General features: G+C 38.4%; 1 protein-coding gene across 4 annotated transcripts in view; it reads right to left on the bottom strand.

Moving 5' to 3' along the window:
• LOC146005008 (serine/threonine-protein kinase MAK-like) overlaps positions 1–9,093 on the bottom strand; it is a 71,109-nt gene extending 62,016 nt beyond the window's left edge. For 3 of the 4 annotated variants that reach the window (XM_083144119.1, XM_083144122.1, XM_083144121.1), the window contains exon 1: positions 3,078–3,355. The gene's annotated coding sequence lies outside the window, so the exon portion shown is untranslated. Of the gene's footprint in view, positions 1–3,077; positions 3,356–8,939 lie in introns of those variants that run through there. The other variant, XM_083144120.1, reaches the window with a different exon arrangement.
• Positions 9,094–17,556: the final 8,463 nt, after the last annotated feature.

The raw sequence follows: 17,556 nt of genomic DNA, 5'->3' as shown, positions 1-17,556 counted from the left end.
AACCAACCATTCTTCTCAATGTAGAAGAACACAGCCTAGCAATGAAAACACCACGCTCACGGATGTTTCCAGAACTTTTAATCTGGTGTAGTGTCACTTTGTTTTTAAGAGGTGTAAGGTTAAATTTAGTGCAAAAATTAGGCTTTTCTGAAAAATTCTAGGGAACTGAAAAACTTGGAGGGGGAGTCGATATGCCAGCCCCAAAATAAGCACAACGAAAAATAGCCTTCATCATGCTAGGCTTACACTGTTGGAAAGGTCATGCTCCGCCACTGCTTTCATGATTGATGGAAATTTTTGTGTTCAAACACTTCTGTAATCTCGAAAAGGAAAGGTTAGATATAATTGCACTTATTTCTTTTAAAATGGATCCTTATTTATTTATTTATTTACTTAAAGTTTTAGATACAGTACTGAAAGATCATTTTGTACTGAAACTGTAGCAACAAGAAGAAAAAAAATAACAACAACAAAAAAAGACAATACAAGATGGCAGAGGGGGAAAAAAGAAAATGTTACACGTACATTCTTAGCAATTGTCAGAAACTGTGTTCTGACAAGAAAATATCAATATTTGCAGGCAGGTTATTATATACTGCTGGACAAAAAAAACCGGACACTTGCATTTTTTGTGATAACGCATAAATTCTGATTCGAAGGCTAACTAAATGTTGCAGAAATTATTGGAAATAAGAAAACCTGAATATATTCAACAGAAAGCAAATTAAAATTTATTGTTAATAAGTTAAATTAGAACATAAACGAAAGTTACAGAAAACGACCAAAAAAAATCTTAGCAATATTTTTTTTTAATATTGTTAACTGGTACTGGTGGGGTATATAAGCTGTGTAGTAGCGGGTGTTACCTCCCCTGCCATCAATTACAGCTTGTAACCGCCGTGGCATACTTCGAATAAGGTTGGCAATCACTTCTTGGTCCAATTGCTCCCATTCTTCTTGAATAGCACGTCTTAGCTCTTCAATTGTTTCTGGAACTATTGCGCGGTTTCTGATATGTCGTTTCAGTTGATCCCAGACGTGCTCTATCGGATTTATGTCCGGACTTTGTTGTGGCCATTCTAATCGCGTAATCCCAACTTCGTCCAGGTACTCCGTGACAATATTCGCAATGTGAGGATGCGCATTGTCATGCATAAAAACAAAATCTGGGCCTATGAATGGTGCATATGGTACTACATGATCTGCCAAACATTCTGTAATATACCTGCGAGCTGTCATTGTCCCATTCTCTACAAGAACCAACTCTGTACGTCCTTGTAAAGAAATACCTCCCCAGACCATGACACCACCGCCTCCAAAGGGTGTTATTTCAATGAAACAACATTGTGCATAACGCTCATTAGGTCTTCTATACACATGTTCACGCCCGTCTGATGAACGTAGGTTGAATTTTGACTCATCGGAGAATAAAACCTTTTCCCACAGCTCCACATTCCAATGTAAGTGTTGTGTAGCAAATTCCAGTCTTCGCTTCCGGTGACGTGCTAGCAACCTGGGACCTGTAGCCGGCCTCCGAGATGATAAACCACTTTCATTCAGTCTTCTACGAACTGTTCGTGAAGAAACCACAGCTCTATGAACATTTCTCAAACGCCGTGCCACAATATTTGAAGTTGTACGACGGTCTCTTAAGACTATGATACGCATGAAACGATCTTCCCGTGCTGTTGTGCATCGTTTCCGACCAGAACCCGGTCTTCTACCATAGGAACCAGTTGCATCATACCGTCTGAGAGCTTCGTGGATAGTACTTCGTGCTATATTTAGCACCCTAGCAATATAACGCACACTACGACCATCATCACGAAGAGCTACTGCTTTCATTACCTCTTCACGTCTCATTTTCAAGCTAGCAAACTTACAATACACTTGCAAGAAAAACACCAGCAATGATAATGTCAATAATATCTGTTACTATGGTTACTATGAACCAAAATTCATGGCTCTCTAGACATTAAACAAAATAACATCAACAGGAATTGAAAATCAATAAATTAAAACGAAATTGCATGAAATTGATTTTGAGCCTACTAGGTGTTCCAAATAAGTAAATACGAGTAGATAAATACATAAATAATAAACGGAAAAAGTATGGAAAATGTTCAATGATGAATGTTCAGTTGTTCAATACTTAACTGAGAGCGTAATTCATAAGTAATTCCAATTCAGATGTCAAATATTAAGGTGTCCGGTTTTTTTTGTCCAGCAGTATATATTTACTATAGTAAAGAGACCGCTGTAGAAGGGTCAAGAGACATGGGATCCCGGTTTGCATGGACCTCAGATTCGAGGTGAGGTAAGCATCACCATGCTCCAGTAGCGTTGGGTGTGAAAAAATGTAGTGGGAATCTTTGTGCAAGAATTCTTAACCACTTTTCCATATTTTTTAAAATATTTTTGTTATTTCTCTGCCTCTTCTGGTTAAGCGTCATGATGAAGATGAATGTATACTCACAAAGCACACCCATGCCAGGATTCAAACCCAGAACCCTTGGTGCAATAGTAGACTGTGTTTACCACTGTGTTATGGAGATTGGCTTTCTTCATATAATTTTGTAATATTTTACTTATATCTTAACAATTCACAAACATCTATTTTTTTTTCCAACTTTTCTTCTGTTCCACCCTTTTCAAGTTAATCATATCAATGATGAAGAAGTGATGGTCTGGTGAAATAGGTGATGACAAAATAACACACCCAAGATTCAATCCTACGACCCTATCACTATGCTAACCACTCTGCCACACTTCAGAAGCACTGAACATAAAACAATGCCTTGCAAACAAATAGTAATGCACTTTAACATGAAGCCTCGCCGATGGCGCAGTGGTAGCATCGTCACCTTGTAATCAAGGGGTCCCAGGTTTGATACCCAGTGGAGGCACATGGTGCTACCTTAAACTGTAGGTCCAGTCCCGATTAGCCTATCTGTGCATACAATTAAAGCAACAACTCACTTTAACATGAAGTCTACATTATTACTGAAGCAGATAAAACTAATTCCACACAACCAATTGTCCTTAAATCCAATACTTTAAATAAATAAAATACTTACATTTTTGTAATGATTGTTAAGCAAACAATATTTTAATTCCACCTGCAGACAGTGTTGTTTTTTTTTCACTTTCTTAAGCTTTGCATTTCACATGAAGAATTAAGCCAATTTCTTCATCGCACATGTACAATCTATTCATGAAACTTGAATTGGACATAGCTGACTTTGGGGGTAATCACAAATACTTATAATCCTTGGTAACATTACCAGAAGCACAGAAACAAAACAATCGAAACATGGCTACTTAACACAGACCCTCATACAACTGTCACCCTCCAGTTCTCACAGAATACTGGCACACCTGCCTGAGTGAACATATTGATTTTTGTATTGGGCCTCAAGGACAAAGGTGCATGCTGGTAGGCTACACAGAGATAAACAGTGGATTGGTTTTCCTGTCTCCTTGGTGTTGTTATGGCAACGTGAAAATATCACCACCCCTTTCATAAGGCTATGCAAATCAAAGTTGTCCTGTATCTTCTAAGTGGGGGACTTGTTTACTGACCTTTAGCCATTTTATGTGCTTATTAACAAAGCATAGAGTGCATGACTGAGTCAAGTATATATCTCTCATACAGACCAGCTTTTACAAGCGCCACTAAAAATATCTAAAGGGTACTTAAATCGAAAGTAATGTTACCCACAGCGAAAAACCAGTATAGGGGAATATCCAGAAATTTGCATTGGGGGAGGAGGTGTAAGTGAAAATTCAGAGTAAAAATTACCACAAATTGGGCCTTTGTGAAAAAATTTAGGGGGTGTTGGGGGAAGATGCATAACTCACTGAACAAGTAGATAGGCGAAAGGGGTGAGTGAAAGTTTCATAAAAAAAAGTAAGAAGAAATAGATACAATAAATCACCTTGATTGACTTCAACTTTTAAATGTTAATTGGGAATTATTTTTATTTGAAAAACAAGATAAAGTATAATAAAAATACAAAAAAGTGTTCCGTTTCTGATGCACAATGTTTTGGCCCAATTTCAAATGCTTTCTTCTGGCTTCCCAAGAAGTTTCAAACATTAAAAAGCGACCTCCATGACAAGAGTGGTTTAGCACAGCATGCTATGATGCCAGGCAGTGGCAGCCATTAGGAGGGGGGGGAGCCAAAAAATTTCGCCACTTTTGGCCCGGCACTACGCTAAACCTTATATACAAAGGGAAATATACTGTCTTTTCCCCCAGTTTGCACTTTGCCCCCCTTGGTTTTGGAACCCAATTGCTGCCACTGATGCCAGGGGTTCTGAGTTTGAGTCCCAGCATGGGCATGGGTGTTCTTTGAGAGTGTCCCTTCATATCGTCATTCATCTTCATTATTGTGGCATAAAAACGACATTAGATAACAAAAATCAAAACATAAAAAGTACAGACATCAGTAAAAAGGATTCCAGCCGTCAGTTTACACAGCTCCCTTCAGTTTACAACAACCCCTCACCTTCCTATTTTATCGTTTTAAGCTTATTATCATTTTACCAAAGTCAAGGATTTTCAATAATGTTTTAAACTTCTAGGGAAGCCTGAAGAAAGTATTGGAATGGGGCCAAAACATTTCACGTACTTTTTTTGTATTTTTCTTATCATGAAACAGTAGTAGAAATGCTTTACTTTCAAAAAAAGGAAATGAAAAAGGACTATAGCTTATTTTTTGCACTCCACTAAAAAAATATTTTAATTTATTTTATTTATGGTACATATTGCGCTTTCATTTATTTTTAGTGGAGTTCAAAATAATTATAGTTCTTTTTTCCCCTTTTTTGTCCTTTTTAGAGGAGAATTTTTCCCTTTAAAATCCAGCTTCTAATTATGAGAATCAATAACCAATTAATGATCTGGATAATGGGAGAAATGCAATGATACATACATGCCTGAACAGGGTTTGAATCTAGACCCTCTGGCTTAATAGCACATTACATTGACGATAGAGACTGGCAAAGTAACATTCTCCCCCTGTACACAGCAAAAAATTGTTTTTTAAAATCTATTGTATGCTCGGAGAGGCTGCATGAGATACAAACCACTGTGCAACACGTCACCATCAGTAATTGAATCTGCTTCTCTTATTACAAGGTGATAATTAGCAACTATGCTAATGGGGAGTCAGGCCTACCATATGCACTACACCATGTGAAGGCATAAGATCCCAAAATGCTATCTACTACTACCAAAAGGTTTGAATTCTAGTCATTCCCACTAATCTACGATACTTACTGTCGCTTCTATCAACAAAGAGTGCCTTGTCCATGGGGATCATGCATGCTTGCGTAAGGTAATTTTTAAGTTGTTGTTTTTTTTAATATAAATAACTTTTTCAAAATCCAAAGAGTGCTCATTACTTTAAGGAAGGTTCAAATTTTGTGTGATAATGATTGCAAAAATTCTACGATAATTAGTCTTTCTGCTAGGAGCATTTGAAAAAATCATAAAACAATCAGAACCGTTACCAAGATCGTTTGTTTGATTTTGTGTTTTAAGTCCACTTTATGCACAGTAAGACTAATCGGAACTGGACCTACAGGTTTGAGGGATTTCTACAGCAAGTCATGAATCAAAAGTGAGGGAGTACGTAGAAATACATAATATACTTCAGTAATGAATTCTTTATTGAACTTTCCAGACAATCTGTGTAAGACACAGAACAGGTATTGTCAATTTATAGTTCTAAGTATTATACTGATTCAAAGGAAATAACAGAAACATGGGTTCAAAAATCAAGAAACTTTAGTATGGTGAAGAGGGTTTTAAGACGAAAGTGACAACAGTAACATGTAACAGTGTCCTACAACACATAACAGTGACAACTGAAAATGAACCTTCATAAATAAAAGCAACTTTTCGTGCCGGATTGACACATGGCAAGCTGCACATCTTGTTTGTCACTTGCGTGTAAATCAAACTTGGCAATTTTACAACAGTGTGCATTGTGTCAGCTCGGTTTGTGAATGCTTGTTTAGACTGAATGGGCTATGCCATTTGTCGATTGTAACTTCAGTGTGAAACCCTGTGTCTCACGTCACTTGTAGTGTGTCACTTTAACCTGATAGCTCTCTAAGGAAACAATTTCTTCACTTAAAAACAATGAAATGTTTAGAAACATAACTTCAGCTTTAATTTGACTACCCACATGTGAAAATTTCATCAGGTTTAATATTTATGATACGGCCATTTCCAGACTTGGCATCAAAATATCTAAGTCTAAGTCAGCTTTTGATGAAATTTGCTTAGGTATTGCAGGTAGGAAACACTTGGTACCCTCCCCCCCCATATTAATTCATACCCTGCTTTCACCTACAGTCCCTAACATCACAACGTAACTAATTTTCTTGTAACATGCCTCAGAAACAAGAACTTGTTATTAACCTGAAAGATCATAATGTCAGGTTTTACACTATGCCTAAGTAGTACAGTCAACAGCAAAGATAATGGTAGGCAAATTGTCCACCGCTATTTTAATTATTTTTTATTCTACATTCTGTGTTGTTTTAAGGAATGAAACTATGTTGGTTTAAAGCAGGTATTGGTCTCTGTTTATTGAGGTCATTATTTCAATTCATTGTCATCACAATGCAAAATACAGACCGAATTAAAATGGTGGTGGACAATTCGCCTACTGTTTCTTCCGCCATTGGGTGTACATTGATAAGTAACCTAGAAATGAAAGTATGTGACATGCCACTTTCAATATCAACATCAAAAATGTTTATTTCTCTTTAAGCATGGCAATAGATGCCATCCTCAGCGGTTTTCCTGTCATCTATATTAATAATTGTCTGTTGGTAGACACATAAATTATGCCAAAAAAAAACTACAAAAAATAAAAATGGGGTTGCAGCACCAACGACATAGCAGTAACACTGTCATCTTGTAATCAAGTGGTCCTGGATTCAATCCCGGTGGAGTCACATTATACAGTGGTTTGCATCCCACTGTAGGTCCAGTATCGATTAGCCTATCTGTGCATAACATGGACTTAGAACAAACTTCAGTATGAATTTACAATACCGGAAGTATCTCCAATTGCTTTCAAATTCGGCATACTCACTAATTTTGGCCTCGTAATCACGAATCTGCAGTTAAAAATTGGTGGTCACGTCTAGAAATTGCAAAATAACCTTGTCAATTACCGCTATGATTCTCCATACACTAACATGGAAACAATATGAAGATGTCTTCCTTTCCGCACAATGGTCTTGCTACATACGTTGCTCAAGAGTTGTGCAATAAGTGGGAGCGTTGATTTGCATGTCAGAAAATGGCATCTTGCGTAAAGATGGAAAATATGTTTGCCCCACGAACCATTCACGGTAAGGTTAGGTTAGGTTAAGCAAGCATAGTTAAAATTAAGGGTCAAAATAAAAATAGTTTTGAAACGCTAATCATTGCAAAAAATAGTTGTTTTCTTCATAAATCAAGGGTGTTTACTCCATTCACGAACCCACTTTTTTCGACTTTTTTTGCAATTTCTAGATGTGACCACCAAATTTTAACTGCAGATTCGTGATTACAAGGCCAAAATTAGTGAGTATGCCGAATTTGAAAGCAATTGAAGATACTTTCGGTATTGTAAATTCGCTCCCAAGATTCAAATGTAGCACCATGTTTGTCTACACTATATAAAGTGCTACGTGGACACGTCCATCTATTTAAATACACAATCATAAAGAATATATTTCCCCTGGAAAACACAAAAAAAATATATATATATCTGAAAACAATACAGCAAAAGAGATTTCTAATCAACATCAGTAACCATCAATAACTATTGGGAAGAAATGGTAAAAATCTGATATTCCCCGGACACCCATAACTAATTCGTTTTGTCAATTTTTGACATTTGTACTTACCTATCTGCTTCGCGGAACATTCTTTAAGGTGTATTCACATTTTTCATCCCGGAATCGGTGGGAAATTTAAACTAAAAAAATATTTTTGTTTTGAAATTTTTGAGTCCAAATTTCCCACCGATTCCGGGCTCCACCCCTGGGGTAATTGACCTACCGCCCCCAACCACTAACGCGGCCCCACCTCCACTCCGACTTTATCTACAGAGTGCATGTTAAAGGCATGTTAGAAATTGGCCCCGAGTCACCTGCCCTAAATTAAGCCCCAAACTATTAAATTTGAAAAAATCCGTTACATCACACAAAACACCTTCCACATGTTAGACAATCCTACAGGAATTTATTACCGTAAGTAGTTTCTTCTGTAAAAATTAAGAAATCTGTCCGGGGAATATTGAATTGAATTGAATTGACTTTATTGAATATTGAAGAATATTGAATATCCGATTAGTACCGAAATTTCTGCCTCTCCCCTGGACACCATTAATTCTATGATAACCATATTTGTATGGGGAAAATGGTTGAAAAGTATGTACATGTAGGAGGGGGTGTAACATTTACAAATAAATGTACACTCCCTAGTTGTACAGCATATAAGAGTGAGATAATGTAATAGAATAGTTGGGCTGTGTGGTTAACTGTGCACCATCATAACGTTTTTTTTCAATGTTCTGTCTCTCCCATCTTATTAATCGACAATAAAAAATCACCACTTTCACAAAAGGAAACTAGAACAAAGTTTTCACAAAACTTGAAACTGTATGTTAACACATTAAATTGGTTACACCTACACATATATATATATATATATATATATATATATATATATATATATATATATATATATATATCGTAAATACGTAAGCACCAAAGTGACATTATTTATTTTATTTACAAGAAATGTCATGCCATGACACTCAGGTAAACTATATTCTTCCCATGAAATGATTCTGCCGGTACCATCTGCACACGCCAATAACAACAACTATGCCATAAGTCATTCAACTTAAAATAAATTAGCATACCTTTTGGTTTCATAAATTCAGTTAAACTGAATTCGGATTCTACAGTTTTGAAATTATTTTTGGAAACACAAATCACATTTCCACATAAATCTAAATTCACTCAACTTATACTTTTTCATACTTCGCGTTCGTCCACTAATGTTTAACGTACACAAAAGCAAAGCACAAAAGCACCACAGAATCGATATAAGCATGCGTCGTCTGCTTCATGATAACGTTCTTGCTTATTCTTCTCTGAGCTCGCATCCAAGGATACATTTCCTTTTCTTCTTGTGACAAGCTCTTTCTAGACGTCATTAATTATTTCTCTTTTCAACCTTGGATGACACGACAAATTGTGTAAAAAAAGAAAAGTGCAAGTGTATTTTTAGGGCATCCCTAATCACGGACTTTCGCATATTTTTTTCCACAAAGGGACAAACAAGGTATTTTTCCATGGGGCATATTACCCCGATAATAGTGTTGCTCCCCTCAAAAAACACCACTTGGATTTGAAATTATCACATAAATTACTGACTGAAATCGAATTATACGTGTAAAATATATACTTTTAGGTTGACATTCGCTTTCGAAGGGGGAGATGTGGCCATACATGCCCCCCTTCCAGACGTTCCATGCCCCTATATTATTATACTTTCACTTAGAAATTTAGTGTAGAGGAATCTTATTGCTGTTACTAAACGATATTATACTCTTAAAGAAAAGGAAGTATTTTCAAGCCGATGAAAGTTCGAAGCAAGTACGGGGGAAGGGGGTTCAGTGGCACAATAACAAGGGGGCAGGGGGGCATTGCCTTTTCCCAACCTTGGACTGAAATCAATTCTAGGGAGCAAACATTGTAAGGCTAATCGGGACTAGACCTACAGTTTGAAGTGGGATCCGAACCACTATGTGCCTCCACCGGGTATCGAACCCGGGACCCCTTGATTACAAGGCAACGACGCTACCACTGCGCCATCGGGGAGGCCGGCAAACATTGAACACGAGCAAAACAACCTGCGCAGACCCGCGAGCCCTGAGCACCGTACCCCCGCGAGTAGGGGAGGGGGAGGGTTGACCATGCTTCCTTATGGCCCGAGGTGGAGGGAAGAAGGGAAAGCTGCGCGGGGTCTTCTCGTCCCAAGGTTTTTTTCCTTATGGTCGATCTATAGCAGAATCTTAAGAGTAGCAGGACAAAATAATACTGAAGATGGAATTAGTTTTCACCTCTTTCTTGCATTATTTCTTCCAGACGGCCAGAAGCTCCTGCAGGGGGTACAGAGGGGCAATTGACCCTCGACTTCAAATTTTATACAAATATTTTTTTTTTTTCGTAAAATTTTCTTGATCGCTTCGCTCGCAATGTCTGCTTTTCGTCAGTCTTGTCAAGTTCAGAGCAGTAGCAGGTAGGGGGCTGCGAGAGTTGTCCCTCTACGCCGAAAGATCTGAATGAGAAAAATTGGAAAGGAGAATGCCATGGCATCCCTGAAATTATTTACGTCCTATTAAATCATTGTTGTTTTCAATTTATATAAATTTTGATCGAAAAATTTTCTTTCTCGCTTTGCTCGAAATTTGCTTATTTTCTGTAATACATTGTGAATTACCAGAGGGACAAGTAAGAACAACTACTTGAGACAGTTGCTGCTATAACAGTTTGGTATGGAGGAAACGGAGAGCGCACATTTCAAAGACAATTTATATCATTTTTGCATTTGGTTTGTTACGGGGCGGATGAATTGATTATTTAATGTATTTTAATAATATGCCTTATACACCCCCCCCACACACACACACACATACCCATCAATGCAATAAAACAAAAAGAGTGAGATAAAATTAGTTTTTTCTTTCCGGACAGAACTTCATCAAGGCTTTTGGCCCCCCTAATCAGAGGGCCTGCGCACGCCTAAGTTTTAGGGATAATGTATTGAAAGCCATTTTGAAAGTACCGTACACTCACCGGATTTTTGACAATTTGCCTTTTTTATTCCTTAGCACGTTAGCAGAAAACCTTTCCATGTTCTTAATTCGTTTTGAGCCCATTCCTGCACATTTCTAATGTATATAAATGCCTTCTGTTAGGCTCATCCAGATTGTTTTTGTTTTTTTAGGGGCGGGGGAGCAGATTCGAAAATGTGGAACAAAGATAACGCCGAAATTCTGTTGGATTAATTGAGTTAGACATGTTTATCTGCCACTTTTGGCTAAACGCGACGATGAGGATGAGTGATTATATGATGAAATTGATGAAGGGACACTCATAAATAACACCCTTGCCCAGGCTGGGATTCGAACCCGGGACCTCTAGCATCGTAGGAAAAGGGGTCTCCTCGATGGCGCAGTGGTAGCGTCGTCGCCTTGTAATCAAGGGGTATCGGGTTCGATCCCAATTAAAACTGTATGTCCAGTCCCGATTAGTCTTACTGTGTAATCGTATAAAGTGGACTTAAAACACCAATTCAACCAACCAACCATATTGGGAAATGATTTTATAATATTTCCTGTTCGAAGATCCATGCTCATCTGCTCCTTTGCAGTGGCAATTTCGTAAATAATTATTAAGGCGCCTTTAATTTGTAGAAGACAGGTCACTACGTCACAAGAAATGTTTGTGTTAATGCAGGGAGCTGAAGCCTACCTACCTCCATCAAAGTCCAAAAGATGAGTTAATATTCTTTAAACAATTTCCCAAAATGGTATATTTTTTTAAATGTATGTTGGCTAAGTTTTTTTTATTAAATTATATGAGACAAAAGATGCCAGGCACGTAGTCGTGGGGAGGGCTAAGGGGGGTTCAGCCATCCGAAGTCCTACAAATATCTATTTTAAATATTGGTAATTAACTTTATTTCCTTATCAGGATTAAACATTGGATCGAAAAAAGTTTAGTGTATAGTAGAGGAACTAGGTTGTGTTTTAATATTCTAGCATTTAATCCAAAGTATAAATGGATCTACAGCTTCACACAGGTCATACAATCTAAACTTTCTGAGTAAAATTTCCCCCTAACTTTTAAAGCCTTCTTTTTAACGGAATGTGCAAAAATAAATAACAAAATAACAATATCTATAATTTCAGTACACCAACTGTACAAAATGTAAGAAAATAATGGACAACACTTGTGTTGGATATTCACTCATATGGTGGATCGAGTAGCAACGACTCTCCATTTACATAAAAATAATATTAACAACAATAAATTTGGATTAAAATTGGTTTACTTTAATAATGTACAATAGTTATTATTGTAAAATTACAATTATACCCGTGGTAATAATTATTATTGTTATCATTATTTCTAGTAATCAAGTTTTATCAATGGCCTACCCCCCTCTACAAATATTTCTGGCAATGTCCGTGCTGATAAGGAATGAGCCCCCGAAATAAAATCCTGGCTACGGGCCTGAAAGATACAAATATTTGCCTCCTCTTCTTCAAGGAAGAATCCTGGCTATGCCAATTTCAAAAATTTCCACGTGCAGCTATTTATCGGAGAAATTATATCATCATGATTTAGTTTCCAGAAGCTACTTCGATTACAAAAATTGAAAACGCAGGATATTTTGGTAGAAAGTTAATTTCTTGTTCGTTGTGGCTGCGAGGAGGGGAGAGGAAGAAGACTAGCTAATTATTCTACGTCCGTCCACCATCAATCAATGCGTGCAGTGGGATCCATGAGTATTACCATGCAAATTGTCCATGACTATTTTCATTATTTTTTCTCTTACATCCTATGCGTTTTCAAACTATGCATTTTTATGTATACTGGTACAGAAGTTATCAACAGCTTGTTTTGAGTTTTCTTGTAATTCTTGAAGCTCTTATTGGGCCAAATAAAGTGCACGAACATGGTGATGGACAATTTGCACGGTAATACTCATGGATATATGTACATATGTTGGAGTATTATTGAAATTTTTTTCCACTAAGGCCCCTCCAATATTTGACTTGTGGGGGAGCCACAGTCACTGCGATACGCCACTGGTTTAGTAAATTAATACAGCTTGCCTTAGAGAAATAGTGGCGGCGAAAGTTTTCCGAAACTGGAGGAGCGGGGCAAGGTGTCAAAAGGGCAAGGACATTTTATGATTTTAATTTCCCTTGGCAGAGAAGGTTTAGCATAGTGCGTGGGCAAAGGTGGCAAAAAGTGTGGGGGCAACTGTCCCACCCCCACGCCGCCATTAATCGCCGCCGCTGGCTAGAACAATAATAATATTAATTGTATAATTGTAGCATTATGTTTACAACAAGCCTTTGCCGAATTCTTATATCGACCTATCCAGAGGTGTCAACTTTACATAAATATTGGGGGAGCAAGGTTGACAACAATATTTTTTTTATGTATTGAGGAATTTGGAAAGGTCAGAAAGTGCCTTGCACCCCCCTAAGTCGGCGCATATGTACCCATCGCCAATGACGTTGTGGTGTCAGGCAGTGGTGCAATGTCTGCTGCGTGACGTCAGTGTAGATGCCATTGTAGCCCTGAAACTGATGTCATATCAGATATAGATTTTGGGTGATTTCTCGATACGAACCAAATCAAATGTCAAATAAAAATGTCAAGAAAATGTAGTTTTGTAGCTTTCGCTAAGCAATGCTACTATCAGGCTAGTAGAATGCCTTAGAAAATCATAACAATATATTGAACTCGAACTCGCGTAGCAGAGCGAGTCTGGGTGCTGGTAGATAGGAGAGTTGCTTGGGTTTTTCGTTTCACGTCAGTGCGTCGAGAGAAAACCCCCTTGGAACATTCGCTGTGACTGTAATTTCAGTACGTTTGGAACGGACGACTGGAGGTAATTGCAGTCTACACAGTGGTTTGGTGTTTCCGAGGTACATTGTTGAACGCCTTGCTGCGAAGGGATATCTAGCTCGAACGACACTTTTCAGGTGGCAACAACTAGGTTGTAGCCCCAAACTTTCAACGGTGGAGCTCTGGTCACAGTACTTAGAGGTATCAATACTGCTTATTTTGAAGCAAACCGTGTTTTGCAACCCACGCTTGCAACACGTGCTTGTACAGGAGCAACCTGTGTTTGCACCCAGTTATATCTGGAGCAAACTGTGCTACAATCCTCGTTTGCAGCACATTATAATCAGCTTATTTTGAAGCAAACAGTGTTTGCAATTCCCGTTTGCAACACTTGTAACTCTGTTTCTTATTGTTGTTTCCGCCTTGTTGATTTTAAGATAAGTATTGGTAGGTCTCCTCCCTTTGTTCACCATGCATAAAGGGCTCCCCCAACAAGTTGGGGGTGCACACGCTCGAGACAGGAACATACAAAAACAAGACCGAAGAAATCCAAGAAGCACCTCAGCTGATTCAAAGACAGCTAGGGATCGCTCTCGATCCCCTCTCCAACAACAAAAGAAGCAAAAATACCACGAACAAACACGCAACCCAAAGTTAAATCCTAGAGATACCACACAAATTGATGGCCGAACTGAAGAAAATTCCACTGTCTACAACTTCCTACTACAAAATTACGACCCGAAGTACAGAACTCCTAAGTTGCTCCTTCAACAGTTACAAAAATACCTCCCCCGAGCACAAGTAGAACAAATTATATTCACCAGAAATGGCATCATTATAAAATCCAGAGATCCGCAATTTCTATCCACTTTGAGAAACAAAGTTTCGTTCGAAATTTTTGGACCACAGGCTGCTCTATCTCAACTGACACCCAAAACTGCCAAACAATCGCCACCCCCAAACAAACCACCTCACATGTCAGTCGTTATTAAAGGCGTAGATACAGAACTCGCTGACCAAGAAGTATTAGAAGAACTACGTTTGGAAGGGCATGAAGTTATAAAATGCGTTCGAATCCAAAACAACAACGGACCAACTTACCTGATGCGAGTAATAACAGATTGTTCCAGCACAATCGATCGCTTACTTCATGAAGGGGCTTATATATATCGCCAACGACACAGGGTTGAACCATCGCATTCAAGGGCACCTCTTCCGTTACGATGTGAACGCTGCCAGAAATACAACGTCCACACTACGGCAAATTGCCCCGAAACACCTATCTGTGGCTATTGTTCTGGCCAACACACGACTAAAGAGTGCACAAATCTGAATGCACCACCTAAATGTAACACGTGCAAACAGGCTCATCCCTCATATAGTTACCGTTGTGCTGCACGCCCAAACCCCGAAGCCTCACGCCCTGACCTAACTGTACCATTAAGAACTATGGACTCTACAACTCCACCACAGAACTCTCTGAAACAACCAGTGACTGTTGAAGATCTACTTAGATTTCAAACATTAACCCTACAAAATATCCACCCATTTCTACGCCAACATATATTACAACAGATAGTACAGACAGCTAAGACTCTTTTTCGTGTCCACCTGTTCGCTACATATTCTGGTCCACATGTACATTTTCAAATTGTACCACTGGAAACTGAAGTTTAGAAACCTAACTGTTATTTATATAATTATGGCGGGCTATATACAATATAATTTCCTATTTATGAACATCCGTTCTCTACCGAAACATAAAGCTATATTCCAGGAACTTCTCCTGGAAGAAGACATTCATTTCTTTGCACTGAATGAAACCCGTATCCCCAAAGCCACACCCCTTTACATACCCAGGTATTCCTTGCTACATACACCTGGTCCTACAACGGCGCAACGATTATGTGGTGGAGTAGCCCTAGGGATCAAGCCAAAATTTCCCTATAGAACAAATATATTACCACCTCAATTTCCATACCAAGAATATTCTATTGCCACACTTTATCTCAAAAGTATAAATGTGACATTGGCTACTGTATATATACGACCCACTAGCCCTCTACCTACGGACTTCTTTCTTTATATCGCTTCTACATACCGTCACTACCTCATACTAGCTGATATTAATATACATAGTCGAACAAATGCAGAACGAACAGCTTTCCACACTACCATCGATAACAATACTACAGGTATATTTCAAGATTTACCATCTGCAACTCGTCCAGAGAGTAACACAACCCCCGACGTAGTTTTTGTGTCACCTTCCTTAGCTGACAAAATTAACATAGAAGTCCTTGCACCGATAGGAAGTGATCATGCACCAATTAAAATAACTCTACCAGTGCACCACTATACTCAACACAAACAGGTTCCTCCAAAACGGATCTACGATTATAACAGAGCAAATTGGGAAGGTTATCGAGAAGATCTCTCCACTGTCTTTCAAAATCTCACCCCTCCAACGAACTCTGACGAATTAGATAAGGCTGTAGAAAACATCACGTCAGAAGTCAAACAAGCAGCAAGCACACATATACCACAGATAACTGTGAACAGTTTTAAACCTAAACTACCACCTAAATACTTTCATCTAGTAACTGCATCACGTCGTGCCTATCGGGAATACGTACAAACAAGGAATCCTGAATGCCTGCGAGTTCACCGTCAATGGATAAGAACTGTCCATAACTACATAAAGGCACACAAACAACGTCAGTGGATCGACACTTGCAATCACCTTGATGCTGAAAGCCATCCTAGCAAATTCTGGAAACGATTTCATATGCTTACAGGAAAACATACGAGTACTACGTATCCTCTTCTCTCACAACAACAAGCTCTTACAAATGATTACGAAAAAGCAAATGAATTTGCACAGATTCTCCAAGACACATTTACTCCTCCGCTTCCGCTTGCTCCTAATAGCAGATTAGAAGCTCAAATAACGAGGAAGGTACATCCTGAAAATAGACAACTGCAACCCAGTTCTCATCATGCTATCAACGCAAATCACCCTCTTACTACTTTAATTACCACAGATGATATAACAAACGCAGTCCGCAATAAAAGAAACACTGCCCCAGGGTTTGATTCCATCACATATGTCTTGATAAAGAAAGCTCCACTAGCAATGTTGTCATTTCTCGCCTTGATATACAACTTAATCCTTCGCACTGGATATTACCCTGTCGAATGGAAAGTGTCGAAGGTTCTCATGTTTCCGAAACCTGATAAAGATCGTACAGACCCAAAATGCTATAGACCTATACAACTAACATCAACACTCAGCAAAATCCTTGAAAAAATTTTAGTCCGCCGATTACACTCTCACTTATTGTCAAATAATTTTCTCCCGATACACCAAGCCGGATTTAGACCACACTTTAGCGTCTTGGATAACCTACTAAGACTCTCAAATCGAATCTACAACCAGTACAATACATCTAAACCCTCTTGTTTAATACTATTCGATCTTGAAAAGGCATTCGATAAAGTGTGGCACACCGGCCTCATATATAAACTGCATAAGTTTCGCCTTCCTTTCTGTTACATTCGACTAATTTTCAACTTTCTTACCAACCGAATGGCATATGTAACAATAAATAACAATCTGTCTCACCCTATCTTCCTGAACGCCGGAGTACCGCAAGGATCGGTATTATCTCCATTGCTCTACTTACTTTATGTCGCAGATATGCCAACATTCTCTCAGGTGTCAACATACCAATACGCTGATGATACAGCTCTATTGGCTTGTGGTTCTACAATTCAAGCAATAAATCGCATTATGCAACCAGCTATTAATGTATTTCAACGATGGTGCGACACTTGGAGACTCACCATCAATAGCGCAAAAACTCAAGCCATAATATTTCT

This window comes from Lepisma saccharinum, chromosome 22 (genome assembly GCF_977018435.1).
Source record: "Lepisma saccharinum chromosome 22, izLepSacc3.1, whole genome shotgun sequence".
Lineage (NCBI taxonomy): Eukaryota > Metazoa > Arthropoda > Insecta > Zygentoma > Lepismatidae > Lepisma > Lepisma saccharinum.
This window is presented reverse-complemented; position numbering and strand designations above follow the sequence as displayed.